Source organism: Ambystoma mexicanum, chromosome 5p, assembly GCF_040938575.1.
Source record: "Ambystoma mexicanum isolate Mex_15411 chromosome 5p, UKY_AmexF1_1, whole genome shotgun sequence".
NCBI classification, from domain to species: Eukaryota; Metazoa; Chordata; class Amphibia; order Caudata; family Ambystomatidae; genus Ambystoma; species Ambystoma mexicanum.
The window spans coordinates 373,625,555-373,643,147 of NC_090930.1; positions in this window are offsets into that span (position 1 = coordinate 373,625,555).

Below are 17,593 nucleotides of genomic sequence, written 5' to 3' on the forward strand. Positions count from 1 at the left end.
TGAAATTAGAAGCTTTGAGGCGTTCTATAGTGGAGAGCGTGTCTGACGGGGTGCTGGGTGTGGGGACATTGGATTTGGTGCAGGTGAGCTGAGCTTTCTTGTTTATGGGTTTGTTGCTAAGGTTCAGGATATTATTTGCTAGGGTGGACTGTACCAGGGAGCCTGAGGCTTTGTCTTTGGGTAAGGTTGTGGCAGGCGAGGGTTGGCGTTCCAAGTTCTTTGAGGATTTTGAAAAACTCTCTGGTGTTGGAGCTGGCATCAGCTATGCAGGTATTGTAGATGCTGGCTTTCGTGTTCATAATCACAGATTTGTAGGCAGTGGCACTGATATTGATATTTTATTGATATTGATATTTAATTTCTTCCATGTTCATGAACAAGTTTTTCAGAGTGCGACAAGACAAGGGAGGGGGATAGTGGAGAACAAAAACAACAATCTTGCATAGAAGGGGGGAGAAGTGGAAAGTGCAGAGCAAAGGAGAAACAGATACATAATAAAACATTGGCAGTGCAGCCAGCAAGTGGCAAGTGGCGGGTTTAAGACAGCAGACAGGGTGTGTCAGATAAGTGCAGGAAGAAAAAGGGGAGGGCTGGATGGGTACAGATACACACCCCAGTGCAAGAGGTAAACCAGAGGGAGTGCGGGTGGGTGGAAGAGTGAGCAGGTACCTGGGCCCAGAAGATGGAGGGTAGACCAGATGCACCTGCCAAAAGAGAACAGATCAGCAGGGAAGGGGGTAAAGGCAGAAGCAAAAATAAGGTGTTGAGGTGCTTCCGGAACCGGAGATGGTTCTCCTCAAGTTTCAGAGTGGCAGCAAGGCTGTTCCAGAGGGAGGCCTCAGCTGAAGACCGAGAACTACGCCCAGCTCGTTTCTTAGAAAAATTACTGACCCTGACCCTGAGGGTGTTTGAGGTAGAGGACCGAAAAGCTCGAGACGGGAGGTATTCCTGGAGGGATATCTGAATGTATTTTGGACCCAGGTCCCAGAAAGCATTGTGGATAATGCAGAGGGTTTTGAATGTAATCCTTTCATCCACTGGGAGCCAAGTGAGAGATTTCAGGGCTAGAGAGATACGATCCCAGGGCTTCAGACCAAGGACAAGTCTTGTAGTTCTGTTCTGGATTAGTTGCAAAGGGCAGAGAGCAGAGGCAGGTAGATTTAGGAGGCTGCTACAATAGTCCAACCTAGAGAGAACCAGAGCTTGGGAGACAGTGAGCTTCTGGGGGAAGGAGAGGAAAGGCGGAGTACCTCTGATGAGGTGAAGTAGGAAGTTTGACTTTTTAGAGACATCAGAGATGTGGGGGCGAAGAAGGATAGTGTGGAGTCAAAGATGACCCTGAGGTTCTTATCCTCACAGGCGAGGGGTAGGAGTGCCAAGGGAGGCCGGCCAGAGAGTGAGGGGAAAAGAGGGAGAAGGTGTGCTGATGAGGAGGATCTCCATCTTGCTGGCATTCAGGCAAAGATCGTTGGCAGCACACCAATCTTGAATGGCAGTTAGGCAATCAGAGATAAGAGAAGGAGAGGAGGTGGCCCAGGGAAGCCTGAAAAGTGTTGTCAGCATAGCACTGTAAATTGGAGCACAAGATGGCAATGCAGTGGGCAAGAGTTGCCAGGTATTGGCTAAAACGCCATGGTGAGAGGTTAGACCACTTGGGAACCCCACAGGTAGAGAGGGAGATAGATGATAGGAAGGAACCAATTTGGACCTGGGAGGATTGATCAGAGAGGAAAGAGGTCTGCCAGTCCAGAGTCTTATAAAGGCTTCTTTGTTAGAGGGGAGGGCTATTTATTCAGATGTATTCTTTGGAGCGTTTTAGCGTGCAAATGTCTGCTAATTCCTCAGTGAACCAGTTATGCTGGAGTTTTTTTTTCCTAAAGCTGTGATTTTGAGGAGGCGTGTAGTTCCAGGGTGCTGAGGAGTGAGGAGTTGCAGGCCGTGAGAATGGCTTCAAGGTTGTTGCCGGGCCATGAATCGAGGGAAGCATAGATGGTTAGCTCCAGTGTTTCCTTGTTTAGTTTTCTGGTGTGTCTCGCAGTGATTGGAGAAGGGTCATTAGTGTTTTGGTTGTGGTGGGTGCAGAGGACATGGTGAAGAGGATCACAAAGTGGTTGCTGCAGGGTACTGAGTCGATGGATTTGACTTAGATGTGGACTTTCAGGGGAGTGGTCCAGTGAAGGGTCCGTCCTTTGACATGTGTGGGGGTGCAGATGGCTTGTATAAAGTTCATCTCATGCAGAGCGGTGGAGAAGACGGTGGACTTCTGGTCTGCAGGGTAATTGAATCTAATATTAAAGTCTCCCAGAAGCATACATTTGGTGCTGGGCTTCAGGAAGGGGGCAATGAGGAGGGTTAAGTCAACATCTGGGGAGCCAATGTTGGTGGGTTGGCGGTAGAGGAGCAGGATGTTGATGGTGTTTTGCGGGTCCTAGCTAGTAGGATTTTGTGACCTGCAAAAGGGTTCAGGGGGAGGCTTCTGATAGGGAGGGAGATGTTGGAGATGATGGCAACTCCTCTGCCCTGGCTTCCAAGTATCAGATCGGAGGATGGAGTATCCCAAAGGGAGGGCAACCTGGTTGCAGGATGCCAGCTGCCTCATGCAACCAGGTTTCTGCAATGGCAAGCATGTCCAGGATGTTATTGAGTAGGAGGTCATGAATGTCAAGTGCGTGGGCGCAAATGGAGCAAGTGTTTAAGAGGGGCGGCCCGGTGGTAGTATAGTGCCCTTATGAATTTTAGGGAGAGCGTAGGTGGCTGGACATCGCGGATGGCTAGGGCATAAAAAATAAATCTGCTTCTCTTTGGCTAATTTGTCCTTCTGCCAATGCTTCTTCAATTATCGGGTTAATGATATCTCTTAGATTTTTGGTAGGGTCACTTCCAACTCTTTTCTATGTTGTAAGATCATTGACTAATACATCCACTATTCTTATGTGTCCATTACGACTATCGCTCCTCCCTTGTCTGCTCATTTTATTGCAAGGTTACAATTTATCAGGAGCCCCTTGAATTCATTTTTCTCAATCATAGTCAAGTTATAAAAAGAAGTTTGGTTCTGTGTTTCTATTTCTTGGAGCTTTTTAAGCAGTGTTGTCTCAAATGTTATTGACTCTGGTGATATAGCACTTGGGGGAGGGTAGACACCCTTCTGTCCTGCATAGGTGTTATTACAGAAGAATTTTTTCAAACACATTTTTATCATTAATTGCTTTATCTCAATTCTCATTTGGAAGGGATTATGCTGTGTGGTCGGGACAAACAACAGGCCCTTTTGTAGGACTTGCATATGTATTTCATTCAGTTCCAGTTTTGATAAGTTCACCACCAGTGATTGCTCAGGTTCATTATGGAGCGTGTGTTCATAGGAGCGTGTGTCATAAGAGTTTTTGTCATAGGAGTGAGTGTCAAAAAGTGTGTATCATAACTAAGTGTGTTGTAACAGTTTGTGCCGTAGCACATGGTGTAACTGTGGTATACGTGTGTGCTGTAAGAGCATGCATTGTAAGAGTATGTATGGTGTGTTTCATAAGAGTTTGTGTCATAGTAGTGTGTGCCTTAGGTGTGTGTGTGATAGGAGCTTGTGACATAGGAGCGTTTGTCGCAGCTGTGTGTGACAGAACAGTGTGTCACAGTAGTGTGCGTTGTAGGAGCGCGTGTTGTAGTATCAACTGTGAGGGAGTGTGCGTTATAGGAACATGTGTTGTATGAGTGTGGTTCATAGGAGCATGTGTCATAGGAGTGTGCGTTGTAGGATCACATGTCATAAGAGCATGCATAGTAGGAGTGTAATTAAAGCATGTTTTGTAAGAGTGTATGTGGTAGGAATGTGTATTGAAGGAATTCTTCTTGTAGGTGCATGTCATATGTGCAAGTGTCACAGGAGTGGGTTGTAGGAGCATGAAGTCTAACTTTGATGTGAGTTTTCAATACGTACAAGAGGCATTTATGAATTTAACTCATATGCCTCTTTTTACATTTCGGGTGAAAGATAAAGATTCATTAAATATCCTGAAAACTAACATCAAATTCAGCCCACACTTTTATGTAAGTTTTCAATTTGTATAATAGTCAGTTATCAAATGCATGCATACATCTCGTGATAACTGCCATCAAACTCGACCTTGACTTTAATGTGAGTTTTTAGGAAAGGTAATACTGTGTAATATTATGTGAAACTCATAAGCCTGTTTATATAGCAAGGCTCTGCAGCAAGGCTCCTCCTCGTATATTCCCCCAGACAACACATCTGCCCACACTCAGGACACTACACTGGCTGCTGAACAGCCAACAGGCCTCCTTCAAAGCCATGTGCATTACCCACCATAGAATCCACAAGGAAAGGACAGAATTCATCCGAAACAAGCTCCATCTACCTCCCCACCAGAATCCTCATATTAGGCTCCACCCACCCACACACCTCATGGTAGCTCCCATTTCAAGTTCTCCAAATTAGGAGGTGCCTGTTTCTCTGTCCTTGCATCCACCTTCTAGAACGCCTTCCCCTCATGATTCAAATCATAGAGGATCAAGCAGCCTTCAAGAGAGCTCTCAAAACCTAGATGTTTCCCCAGACTTCATGGTCCTCCCGCCTACCTGTGCCAACTCCACACCTATCCCACACACAGTTCATCCAGAAGTTCCCCTGCATGTTAAACCACTCTTCACACTTGGCCTTCCTTCTCATCTGTCATCTTCAAGCACACATATGAAGGACTCAGGTATTCACTCCAACAACTCACAGATAGAACAAATCCTGACAGTGGCAAAGGCTGTCACATGCAATCATGAAATGGGGTCCTTGTTTTCATACTAGAAGTAAACAGGGAAGGAAAACTCTCACTCGAAGAACCTTCAGAGCAGTGGCAGGTTTAGGGCAAAGGGCACAGTGGGTAGCACCTGACGAAGGGCTCTAGGTGGGCGGGTCATGGAAGCGTAGCTTAGGGTGGGCAGAGTTAATTGTGGTCATAGGTGCACAATGGAAACTTTTGAGACAAAAGCTTCTTTATTTAAAATTGTCTTTATTAAAGTTACCTGTGTTTAGGGGTCTGACTAACTGGAAACAACTGGGCCACCTCAGCATTCTTTCCTATCAATGGTAATTAGATGATCAAGCCTGAAACTTATGTTGGAAATTAAGATGTTTCAGAGCTAAGGGAGAATTACTTACAGCTTATCAAGACCACACAATTTCCTAGAAAAATGGCTCTAAGAAGGCCAGTTGGAGCTCATGTTTGATGAGTGATGCACATGGTTAAGTGCCAGGGCAACTTTTAAAAAGAAGAACAAATAGGGGCCTTATTAATATGGGCAATGGGAAGATTTCACAGGATAAGACAAAGTAATTTTTTTAGGTTTAAAAGGTATGCACTTTTATACTTTGCTGCTATTATAAGAAACTGTGCTATTTTCCTTGTGTTCGTGACTAATCTTCTAATGGGATGAGAGGCAAATGTTTGTGGGGGTGTGAGTAACATATCCGCTCTCCTAGATACCCCATCCCTCTGCAGGCTGGATCCCCCAGTACAAAAGTCAATTTCCAGCACTGGTCATTCATCTATTTTAAAAGCAGGGCTCTGGCATTAAGGCCCCTACATTTGGAAAGGTACTGTGAAGACACATTGAAGTATGAGGCCTCTTTTTCCCAGTTTGGGTATGGGCTGCCCCTGCAGCACAAAACTGGCAAATTGACCCCCTATGATGGTACATCTGGTTTTTGCTAACATTGTTATGGGCTGGCCCGGCTGAAAATATGTGGGGGTCCATTTCAACATGATGGCCCCCCCCCTTGCTTGGAGTGAAAAGCAATCAGAGGCACCCTTGGAGGGTACACATTATGATAGAGATAAAGAAAAGGTTAATAGCCACCAATTATCATGAGACGGCAAGCCAGCAGGGAGCTGAAACACTGAATGCCCTCTGAATAGCAATCAATCCATCTTTGTAAGCACGTGGCTGATGTGGAGGAACCAGTGTTGAAAGGTAACTAGGGGATACCACTTCTGTTTTCCCCAATGGAAATGACGGCTGGACGGCTCAAGCCAATGTAGCTTATAAAGCGAGTGCTGCAAAGCACAGACTGTAAGCCCCAGAACATATTTGATATATAAAGGAATATATTATCATGTATTTAGACGGCTGACTGGCAATATGGAGGCAGTTTCTGGGGTCCCCCTGAGGCTCGAGGCACCTTTCATTTGAAAATGGTGAAAGGCCCTGATGCCGTCCCTGGTTATAGGGGTGAAAAGGGGGTTGCAGGTGGGCAGGGCAAGGCTCTACAGGACTGTGGCCAATCTCTCTCTCTCTCTCTCTCTCTCTCTCACTCTCTCTCACACCTCTCTTTACTTCTCCTACTACTCATTTATTCACCTACAGCACTATCAAACAGTCTAACACTGACATTAATCACTATAAAAACAGAAAACATATCATGCAATTTTCCAAGATAGCAGTGCCCCTAGGATCATGTAAGTAAAAAACATGTGACCCCTCCCAAGCCCTATCAGATATTCAGCAACAGCTGTCTTTGTGGAAATTATTGGTCTTTCTCATAGGTCAGGAATGCTGCCCCACACCCCACCCATTTTTACTTTGGACTTTGGACTAGTAGGTGGCGCGTATGCCACTTATAAGCTGTGACTATTGCATTAGTCTACAACTACAGAGAAATAGCATATGAGGAGGCATACAAAGCTTCTAGGCACTGTTTGGTGATTTTCCCACCCTTTGACTGCCCATGGCCATGCTGATGCCCCGTGGCCATTCTCCCCCAATTCCTTCCCCTCCTCGCCTAGAACGCTTCCTCATTGGAACTCTTTCTGTTCCCTAAGTCTTACCATCAAACTTTGCCATAAGAATGAAGCTACTTTTAAGAACACAAATTTGAACTGTAGCATCCCACATATCTCTGTCTCCTTAAACACAATGCCCCCTTTAGTCCATAGTATTACCTCTGATGCACCCCCTTCACACTTCACACACTCCATTTAGACATGGTTGAATACCAGGGTCTTGACCACCCTCACAGAACTTTAATCGCTGAAATGAACACACGCATAATAGCACATTCAAAGCTCTCCAAATAATTGGACTCTGGCCCGTCAGAGGGGGTTCAACCACAAATGTGTTGAGACCATAATTATGGTAGAAGGCGCTATAACAAATGACAAAAAAATGAATGACTACAGTTCCCATGAAAGATAAACATTAATTACATCTCCTGAAAACTAACACCAACTCTGACGAGAATGTTCGCATGTAATTTGCGTTATGTACAAACGGTCAAACATATTTGCCTCCTTGTACAGTTGGTATAAAAATACACATTAATTCTATGCATGCATCAAATATAGATACATCTTAAGTCATTAATATCTCAAAATTGGCCAAATCGATTTTCAAAATGTTTTGTGTACACCAATTGCAGATGAAATCTAGGTGCATGCTGAAAATTGGAAAAATTGACGTGCCCGATTTTAAGATGTTTGGTACGAAAGATTACTTTATTTTTTCCTACCCCAAGTTAAAATCTGTTTAACACGTGATCAGTGTAACCTTATCTTAAAATATGAAGGCGTCCATGAAGATTTCGGAAATATTGCATGGAGAGGTAGCTATGGATATAGATAGATAGTAGATAGATGGATAGATAAAGATAGCAATGTGTGACCTCATTTACCACCAATATCACATTACACAAAGGCCCTCATTCCGAGATTGGAGGGAGCCAAGGGGCTATTTGCGTCATGGCTGCCTCCAAACCCGGGTCCGTGTCCGGTCTGGGTGAATATCGACTTACCGGGACATTCCGACCTGTGCGGACCCGGTAAGTCCCCATTCAACCAATCATTCCCCATTCCCATTTGAGCCCCCATAGGGCTCAATGGGAATGGGGAAGGCGCTAATAACGGGCCTGTGAATTGCATGCCCGTTATTAGCGCCCTGGTCCCTTAGCGGGATCCGTAAAGGACGTGCCATCAGATCACACGTCCTTTATGGTTCCCGCTAAGAGACCTCGGAATTGGGCGGTAAGGGATTACCCGCACCGGTCCCCTTACCAGTGCCCGGGATCCCTTACCGTCAACTCATAATGAGAATATTAACGTCCCCACTCTATTTTTCTTGGCAGATAAATTGTGTTTAAAGAAGGTACATCCAGTGGTAGACATGACAGCAAGTTCTAAGTTTCAACATACATTCCACCTCATGTTTTAGTATTTTATAGTAGGCAGATTTGGCCCATAAACCATAAATGGATTATCACGATGGCACCGATCAGTCAGCAGTCTGCAGGTGCACTGCTTTGAGAACTTTCAGGTCTTTAGCACTTCAGAGATCAGAATTGGTTTGCCTGTTGATTATCTCCTTCATCTCACAAAGTAACGATTATCTATCCTCAATGGGTTGCAAATGATGGTATATATTGAACATGCAGTCGTGTCTTAAACATATATTAATGCACCCAGTGTACCTGAATCCACGATCCCATGTGCATTAAGCATTACGTTTCAAGAGAAACGGTTTATAGTGTATTGCTGTTTTAATGTTTATGGATATTACTTTTGAATAGCAAAATGTTCTTTCCAGTCGGTATGATTACTGTTTTTATGTGATGTCTTCATGTTTATAAGCTCAGAGGGAAGTCATGTGCGAATACTTTTCTACCTGTAGAATAATGTAAAATGTTTATAAAGCATAATCTTATTTTTAACACCAGCTCTCCTATACAGATGAATTGATGTGGTTGTGGCAATAAAGCACGGGCACTGATTTATTTGGATATTTTAAAAAGTCAACTATCACATGTAAACAATGGATGCTCTTGTTCGTGTTATTGCACACACATAAAACACATTCAGTCACATACACACGTACACACACACACACGCGTTTGCATGATGATCTTTGGATAAAAAAGACACATTCTTTAAATCCCCCAAAAACATGTAAAGCAAACTTACATTGACATTTATATATTAAAGCTCGAATACCATTTTGTACAAGCAGGCCAGAGACACTATAATCCTTATTGTACACTCTGCCCAGGAGATTACCTGAAAAATGTGCTGTCGGAAAAGCAACAACGTTGTAATTGTATACACAAATGATGTTCCTCTGAGATGGAACTATTGATAAACTGTCTGGATTTCTACAATGGTGTTTCGCGTGAGTTATGAAGTTCCTGTATTGGAATTTACCGGTGCCACCATTATTGACAAACTATGTGCTGTGAACTCTGCGTACATCTTTTAAATGCATATATTTACGACTAAACCATCTTTAATACACATTTTCCAGAACAAGTGGATTTAGAGAGTATATTGAGAGTCAATATTTTAATTGGGCGAATGTGCAGACTTGCACCTATGATCAATTGAATTATAAACATTAGGACTGTGACAGATTGGCATCCGACGAGTGTGTACAAACCCTGGCTTAAAAAAAAAAATGGATAACATTATATTATGGGTAGTTTCATGTCTGGGAAGGACATCTGATAATCAGATTCACTTTCATAAACTCTATGCCAACAGCATAGTGTGCTCCTATGCTCTGCTGCATCAGTTGTCTGATCTTCCATGCCTGCTCTTCAGTGGCACAGAGCAAGTTCAGAGGTCAGAGGTGTCCATTTCACAGCTGGTGACAGTTAGGTCACTTCAGTGCAGGGGCTACATTTAAAATATGTGTCCTTGTTCCAAAAACTCCATAACTAGGTGCTATCCTGGTGGCACATTACTCTTTAAATATAAGCCATAACTGGGTTTGAGGTATGGTGGCTAGCATCTCTCATAATTATCCAAGTCACTTCAACATGATATCACACAGCGTCAACCCTGTGAGCTCAGCTCTGTAGTGGAAGAGTTGTGTGTATTCCCCACTGAGAGGCTGTCCTTGCTGTTCCAAGCTAGCCATCGGGTTGTCTCTTTTTGTTCCTTTGTGAGGGCAGGTAACAAACACCCTTCCCAGAGAGACAGCCATGCCTCAGGAAGCTGTCCTGGGAACAGGAATCAAATATCCCACCCATTAGCAAAAGGAGAGTGCTGAATGCTGAAAGGACCTGTGATTCTATTGAGAAGGGAGGGGGGAACCATTATTTATTTATTTATTTTCACTTTTATAACGTGCCACTTCCCATGGGCCTCAAGGCGCACAGATACTGACCAGACATACAACAGAAGACAAAGATGTTAGCCGGGAGGGCCCACCAAAAGAGAACTCAATTGAGGGGGATGTTGAAGAGGTGGGTCTTAAACCTCTTCTTGAGCTCACTTGTCATTTCAATTGTTCTGAGGACAATGAGAAGATCATTCCAAGTTGCTGGCCCTGGTACATCAAATCATGATCCTCCAGATTGCACAAGCCTGAATCTAGGCTGCCCAAGTCTGGATTGATCTTTTAATCTAGTCTGTGAGAAGGCACATATGACTTTAGGCAGTCCCTGAGGTCCTTTGGAGCTGTATTGCTCACACACTTATGAGTCAGCATGAGGATCTTCTGTGTAAGATGATGTTTTCACAGGCAACCAATGCAATTCCCACCTTGAGGCTGTTATATGGGCGTGTCTGGCTAAGCTCGAAATAGCACATACTGCTCCATTGTGGACAACCTGCAGTGCAGCTAAATTGGACTGAGAAGAGCTGCTGTGGCGACTATTACAATAGTCCAGGTGTCAGTTTTTGAGGGCAGAGGCCAGGAGAGAAGTGTTTTTATATGGCAAAAACAGCCAGATGTGGTAAAGCAGTTGGTTAATCAGATCACAAGAAGACTGAATCTGGGCAACATGCTGATTCATTGCCAACTCTGCATCCAATAAAACGCCAAGAGTATTCACCTTGTTTGCCACTGGAATAATGCTGTTGGCAATGCTAAAGCTGTTGTATTCAGAGGACAATGTTTTGAGTTTGGAGCAAGACGCCACTATCAACAACTTAGTTTAATTGGTGTTGAGAGCCAGGGAATTAACTGCCATCCAATCCTGGATGGCAGAAAAAATGACATTTATATCCAGTGAATCCTGTGAATACAAGTCTGAAAGCTTCATGACAACCTGTGTGTCATCAACATAGTTGGTATAAAGGACACCCAGTCCATCTAGAAGTCGCAGGAGAGGAATAATATAAATATGAAATGGGGAGGGTGAGAAACAGGATCCTTGCGGGACTTCACATGTGATAGGTGCCGAAATGGAGCTGGCACCATCAGTGGCTACTCTGACATTTCTAGGGCCAAGAAAAGAAGCACCCCATTGTGTGGCTAATCTTGAACAGCCAACTATAGATTCCAACCTGAGCACCAATAAGGCATGACCCACCAGATCAAAAGCAGCATACAGATCGAGCAACATCAAGAAGGCTGGCTGACCACGATCAACAAAATTAGACAGGTGTGACTTGAGATCCAGCATGGCAGTCTCTGTGCCAACGTTCGGCTCTGAAGCCTGACTGACGTGCTCCAAGAATGTTGTTTTCCTCAATGAATGTCATCTTTGTCCAGAATCCTAAGAATAAACGGCACATTGGTGATAGCATGATCGTTTTCTATGTACATCGGGTCAAGTTTATCCTTTTTCAGGATTGGGGTAATCCAGGCCTCCTTGAGAGCAAGAGTTACGGATCCCTTCAGCAAAAGAAAGATTAACCAATTTCACCACACATTGAGAAAGCCAATAAAGAGTCTTGATGGGCAGACATCCCCCCGACATAAAGTAGGTTTCATATTGGCAACAATCTGAGAGATATCAGTCTTAGAGCTAGAAAGTAAACTGAAATACAAGTTTATTCAGATCCGGTGATAGGCCAGCCTGGATAAGGCCGGCCATGGGATCCCTCACCATATTGCATGAATTTCTAATGTCCTCAATAGATCGTTGATGGGATGCAACTTTATCAGCAAAAAAATTATGGATTTACTGACACCACTTAATAGTCTTTTATGGGTACAGACATGGAACCAGGGTTCCCCTTAAATTCCTTCAGGATGGCAAAAAATACTTAGAACTGGATTTAGCCTGCATAATCCTTGTGTTATTAAAATTCACATGGATAATAGCATCCTTAAACTTTTTGACCAGGAGTCTATAGAAGGCTAGAGTGGCAGACGTGGGATTTGTATGCCAGTCACGCTCAGCAGACCTCTTCTGGTACCTGAGTTTAAAAATAGTATCATTTAACCAAAACTTATTAGACATTTCAGGCTTCACACGCCTGCCTATGATAGGGGCTAATGAATTAATGGCTTCCTCCAAAGTGTCTGTAAGGTGTCGGGCTAAATCATTGGCCTTATTGTACTCACGCAGAAAGCCAAGTTTAGTTCTAAGCAAAACTGACAGCATAGCATGAGTGATATTCTTCCAATTTTTTGTCTGTATAATTGGTCTTTGATTTGCATCAAATCTGGGTGGGGGAGCACGAATGTCTGCACAAAATGAGAGCAAATAGTTATTGGACCAAACACAAGGGTTTCCAACTAAATTGGAGACTGGCAGATGGTGGGAAAGAACCCAGTCGTGGGTATACCTCCGATGTGTGTTGGTCCATTCATGCACTGTGAGAACCCTATAGCATTAGAAGCGGCCAGCAGTGAGGAAGCTGCATTATCTGAGGGTGCGCTACCCATTGGTTGAAATCTCCCAGCACAATAATTGGGGAGTTGACCTTGGTAGTTTTTTTCAGGACACTCAACTGCTGTTCTTAAAAGAGGGTTGGTACCATGGGTGGGCTATAAATAATAACTAGTTATTGACATATTAACTGATGTTTTAAGTTTTATTATTACATTTTCCCAATCATCCGGTGACTCGTGACACAGAATGGCAGTGTAACTTTTTTTTTTAGCAGTAAAGCTGCCCCCCTCTACGGCCAACTTAATGGTCAGCTCAAAGAATTTGGTAATGGGGGGGATCACTAATGTAGCTTGGGAAGGAATAGTCCCATTAGGCCATGACTCTGTAACTGCCAAGACATCAGGTCTAGATTTAATAAGAAGGTCCACAATCTCTACTCCATGTTGCTTAAGTGAGTTGGCATTAAGACAAGCAAAATGAAGAGAGGGGACACCTGCTAGATTTACAACTTTTTTCTCTATTGGTGAGGTATAGGGAGCCTCCTCTATGCTATTGATGTCAACCTGGATTGTATCAGCATGCACTGAGCTCAGAGTCGGTCTGGGTAACAGAAGATGAATATTAACCTGTCTCTGAGACTCCTATGGCATACTAGCGGGATTAGAAAAATAGGATCTACATGAAGTTGCATGCGTGATAATATCGAGCCATGATTCATATAATCGCTCAGCATATTGTAAGCATTAGTAAGACAAAGGGAGCTCTTTACAGCTGGAGGAGGGTTACCCCATCTTACTACATTCTGTTCCCTGAAATGTCGTCCCAAAGCTATTTTAGTTCAGTCTTCCCAGCATTGGTGAGACAGGCTGTGGCATATTTTGCAACTGCAGTGGAATTGCCTTCAATGTATTGAATATCTATAATTGCATTCCACAAGAGGGCAATGATCACATTGTAAACATTGATGTACTTGAATGCCTCGTCCGTTTTAATGATATAGGTGTTTTTAGGGGATTTCCCTTTTGTACTATGCCTAACAGAAGCCATCAAGCTATTTACTTGTTTTTTTATGGAAACTGGGCTAGGGAAGACAAAGTGGTGTAGTATGTACCTCTATTTTTATATCAAAGTCGGCAGTATTTGGCACATTATGTCTTTGGAAGTGTAAGATTTGTGTACATAGGTCATTATGTGTGGTTTTTGAAGGTATGTCACAGGTAACATATTTTTGATTATATTGTAAAACAGTGGCATCAGTGGCATGGCCAAATTTGGGATCCTATTGTATCCACTCTTGCATTTGGATGTATGGTGCTCCACTAGATTGATATTATGTTCTCCAAAATCAATGTTCTACTTCTCTGATTGGAGTTGGATTTGTATTCTAGACGAAGTGCAGCATGGCAATGAAGCAATGGTAAATGTATCTTGAAACATTGAGAGTATTTAGAGAACATAGTTCTCCTGGAGTGTTTTGTCTGCTCTGTCTTTATTTTGGTTTGAAGAGCACAGGAAGTCCTGCAGGTTATTCCAATCATATTCTACACAACTTATAGTAACAAACTATGTTGGCAGGCCGAGATTCCTTAGCATACAACATATATCAACGGACATCGGAACGCGTATCCTTTTGTACCACACATGTTTGCCAAGAGATTTGTGATACTTGACTGCAAAACTTAATTCTTGTCTTTTATCTTTTGAACGAGTTTGGCAGCTGACATGTTTAAGAAATTAGAGCCTGTATTTAATGTGTGTGCAACTCTGTAACATTAAGTTGCTAGATCACCTTCGAACACAAGGTGGAAAATGTTTTCTAAATTTTGTCTGAATCCTGGGTCCTCAGAAAACATTAGTAAAGAACAAAATTCGGATGCACTCATTTGTTTGACTCTTTCATCATATCTTCCTCCTTTTCCTTTAGGTAAGGGTAGAGGAAAAGAACCTGCTTCCACACATTTCTCCTATATGCTCATTGGAGATCCTTTGGGTTGACACATTTGATGTATTTCTAATTCATCTTCAATGCTGTCTTTGGAATGTAGTGAGCGAATTGCATACTGGTCTAAAATGTTGGCTGCAGTAACATGAGCCACACATTCAAATTGGGCAGTTTGTGGCGAATCTTCAATTATTTAGGCTGTTTCTTTCAAATGTTCTTTTATGTTTATATCTCTGCAGTGTTGATTGTTTTGTTTAAGACATTCAAGGTCCTGTGTACATGTGTTTAAGTCAAATAGTTGCCATTTATTTAATCTTTTTTTGATAAGCTATTAACTAGTAGAATCAAAGATTGTTGTATTGGCTGTCCTACTCCTAGAGTTACTACATTTTCTTTAAGATCTAATCAGAAATGTAATGCTTTGCCATGAATGCCTTTCAGTAACTTAGATGGAGGCAATTTGCAGGTTTTGGGTTGAAGGTGTATTACAACTTTAAATGGCGGTACTGTTGGAATTATGATGCTCTCATACAAGTTATGTTATTGGAGAGCTTTTGGAAGTGGGAAGATTTCTAAGTTATAAGTGATAGCCTATGATGGCATTTGGCTATTAACAATCTTTTTACTGCAGTATGTGCAAACTATTGAGGGGTCATTTATTTTGTATTTATTTTCTGCTGTTAGATATAAAGCTCATTGGAACCATTGGGGTTCCTCATTGTCCTGTATTGTGTAGGCCATATCTACTAGGTGTGTACTCTTTTTATGAAAAGTTCTGTGATAAAAGAGAGATACTTTGTCTGTTATTTCAGCACATGTGTTACGAAACATTGGGATTTCATTGTTTTAATGTGTTTGTAAGGAGGTTGCTGTTGGTGAGGTGTTAGATAATGTATTCTAAAGTAACTGGATTTTCTAAGTCAACTTCAGTTCCAAAATATTTGCAGGCCGATTCATGGAATCAACGTGCGCCGAAAAAACGGCGCACGCGTGCGAAAACGTGCGATTCGCAGTGAAATAGCGAAAATCGCACTGCAAGTGCGATTATCGCAGTGCAAGTGCGATTATCGCACAGAAAACATTGCACATCTATTCATGGAAGTCCGTGCATGCGCAAAATGTGGGATGTGCGCTGAAAAAGTGCGCGGCGCACGCTGGCGCACGCTGGCGCACAGGTCATCGAACGCCGTGCGATAAGGCCACAGCGAATTCGCACATAGCGCGGCACACATAACAAAACTAGGCGTAACACGGGGCATTACACGCAGAATGGGGAACAACTCGTGAAAATGTGGGCGTCACGGGGGAAGTACAGGAGGCAAGTGCGCAGAACGCCCACACGCTCGCCTACAACACGTATTCATGGAATCGAATAGGGAAAAACAGCGCACGGCCAAATATGCGCACAGGCCCATACATGTCCGCCACACGAAAGCAGGCGGTAGCGTCCCTGCACAGGAAAAAAATGTGCGCCAAAGTTCTACACGCGCGAGAAGTACCACACGCGATCGGGCCTGGGGGAGCATGTGCGTGTATTCCAAGGGTGCGCGAGAAGTTCCACACGCGATTGTCCTGTGTGCGTGTATTTCAGGGGTGCGTGAGAAGTTCCACACGCGATCGGGCCTGGGGGAGCGTGTGCGTGTATTTCAGGGGTGCGCGAGAAGTCCCACACGCGATTGGCTGGGTGGTGTATTTCAGGGGCTCGCGGGTGTTTTCACACGTGATTGTCCTGGGTGCGTGTATTTCAGGGGCTGCGGGTGTTTTCACACGCGATTGTCCTGGGCGCATGTATTTCAGGGGTGCGCGAGAAATTTCACACGCGATTGGCCTGGGTGCGTGTATTTCAGGGGCTCACGGGTGTTTTCACACGCGATTGTCCTGGGCGCGTGTATTTTAGGGGTGCGCAAGAAGTTCCACACGCAATTGGCCTGTGTACGCCATTCCATTGGACCAAAGGCCCTGACAGCGCAGGCGCGTCTGTGACATGACACGCGCGGGCGTGTCCCTGTACCCGGGGGAATGTTACAAGACCAAAAACTGCACGTCCGAGTGTCAGCCCGCGTGATTGGAGGATAGCGCCTCAGTGCGTATACGCGGAAGTGACATTGGACGTGTGGTGCAGTTTAAAAGGTGCGTGTAGTACGTCATTTCCTTGTACGTGCTTCCCGTGGAGAGCGAGTGGGTGAAATCTGTACTTCTTGTCGGTTCACACGCGATTTACTTCACAGCGTTTCTAGTTCGTACTCCCTGTTACCCCTGTCAGTATTTTTCTGATTTTCTCTTCGACCTGTTTCCTCAAACAGCGTTGACTTCTCCTTTTGTCCTGTCTCCTCAGACAGTGTACAATTCTTCTTTTGGCGGGGGTGTTGCCAACGCGCACACGCGCGTATTTTTCACGCTCTTTTCCCAGGCAGACGGTGAGTCGCGCACGTATTTACCAACTGTGCTAGCCCGTGTGTAGCGTACACCTTCAGAGGTCATTGTAGGCTGCGTGTGACACGCATACGTTCATTTTTGTGTTTCTGGGTGCCACAGCGTAGTGCAGGTTCCTTTTCCCACGCACGTGGTCTACGAGGGGTCGCGTGCACGTCATTTTCTGTTTTAGGGGTGTCTGTGCATTGCGTGACCCGTCATCTTTCCCCAGGGGTTACATACAGCCTTGCTAGAGCACTTGGGTACGAATTCCATCTAGTACCCTAGCCCTTTGACCCCCAATTGCCCAGGACAATTGTCCACTGCAACTCCCATGTGCACAACTCCATCAGTGCCATGGCTGGCAGGCGAGCAAGTGGTAAGGGTGGCAAAGGTGGCCGAGCCTCAAGAGGTGGGCGTGGTGGGCGCGGTAGGGGACGTGGCCAGGATTTGCAGACTCCCCCAAACCCCCCACGTGTGGAGGACCAGTCAGGGACACACATCCCCCCCCCTGACACCATCCCTGCTCAGCCCTTGTTGGACCGGCCCGTTGTGGCACCTGACCTAGCACAGGGTGACTCCCAGGCTGACTTCCAGGTCGCCAAGTCTAGGCCACGGGTGGCGGCGCAAGCCAGTGTCACCAGGCCACGTGGTACAGGGGCAGCCATGTTATCTGCTGC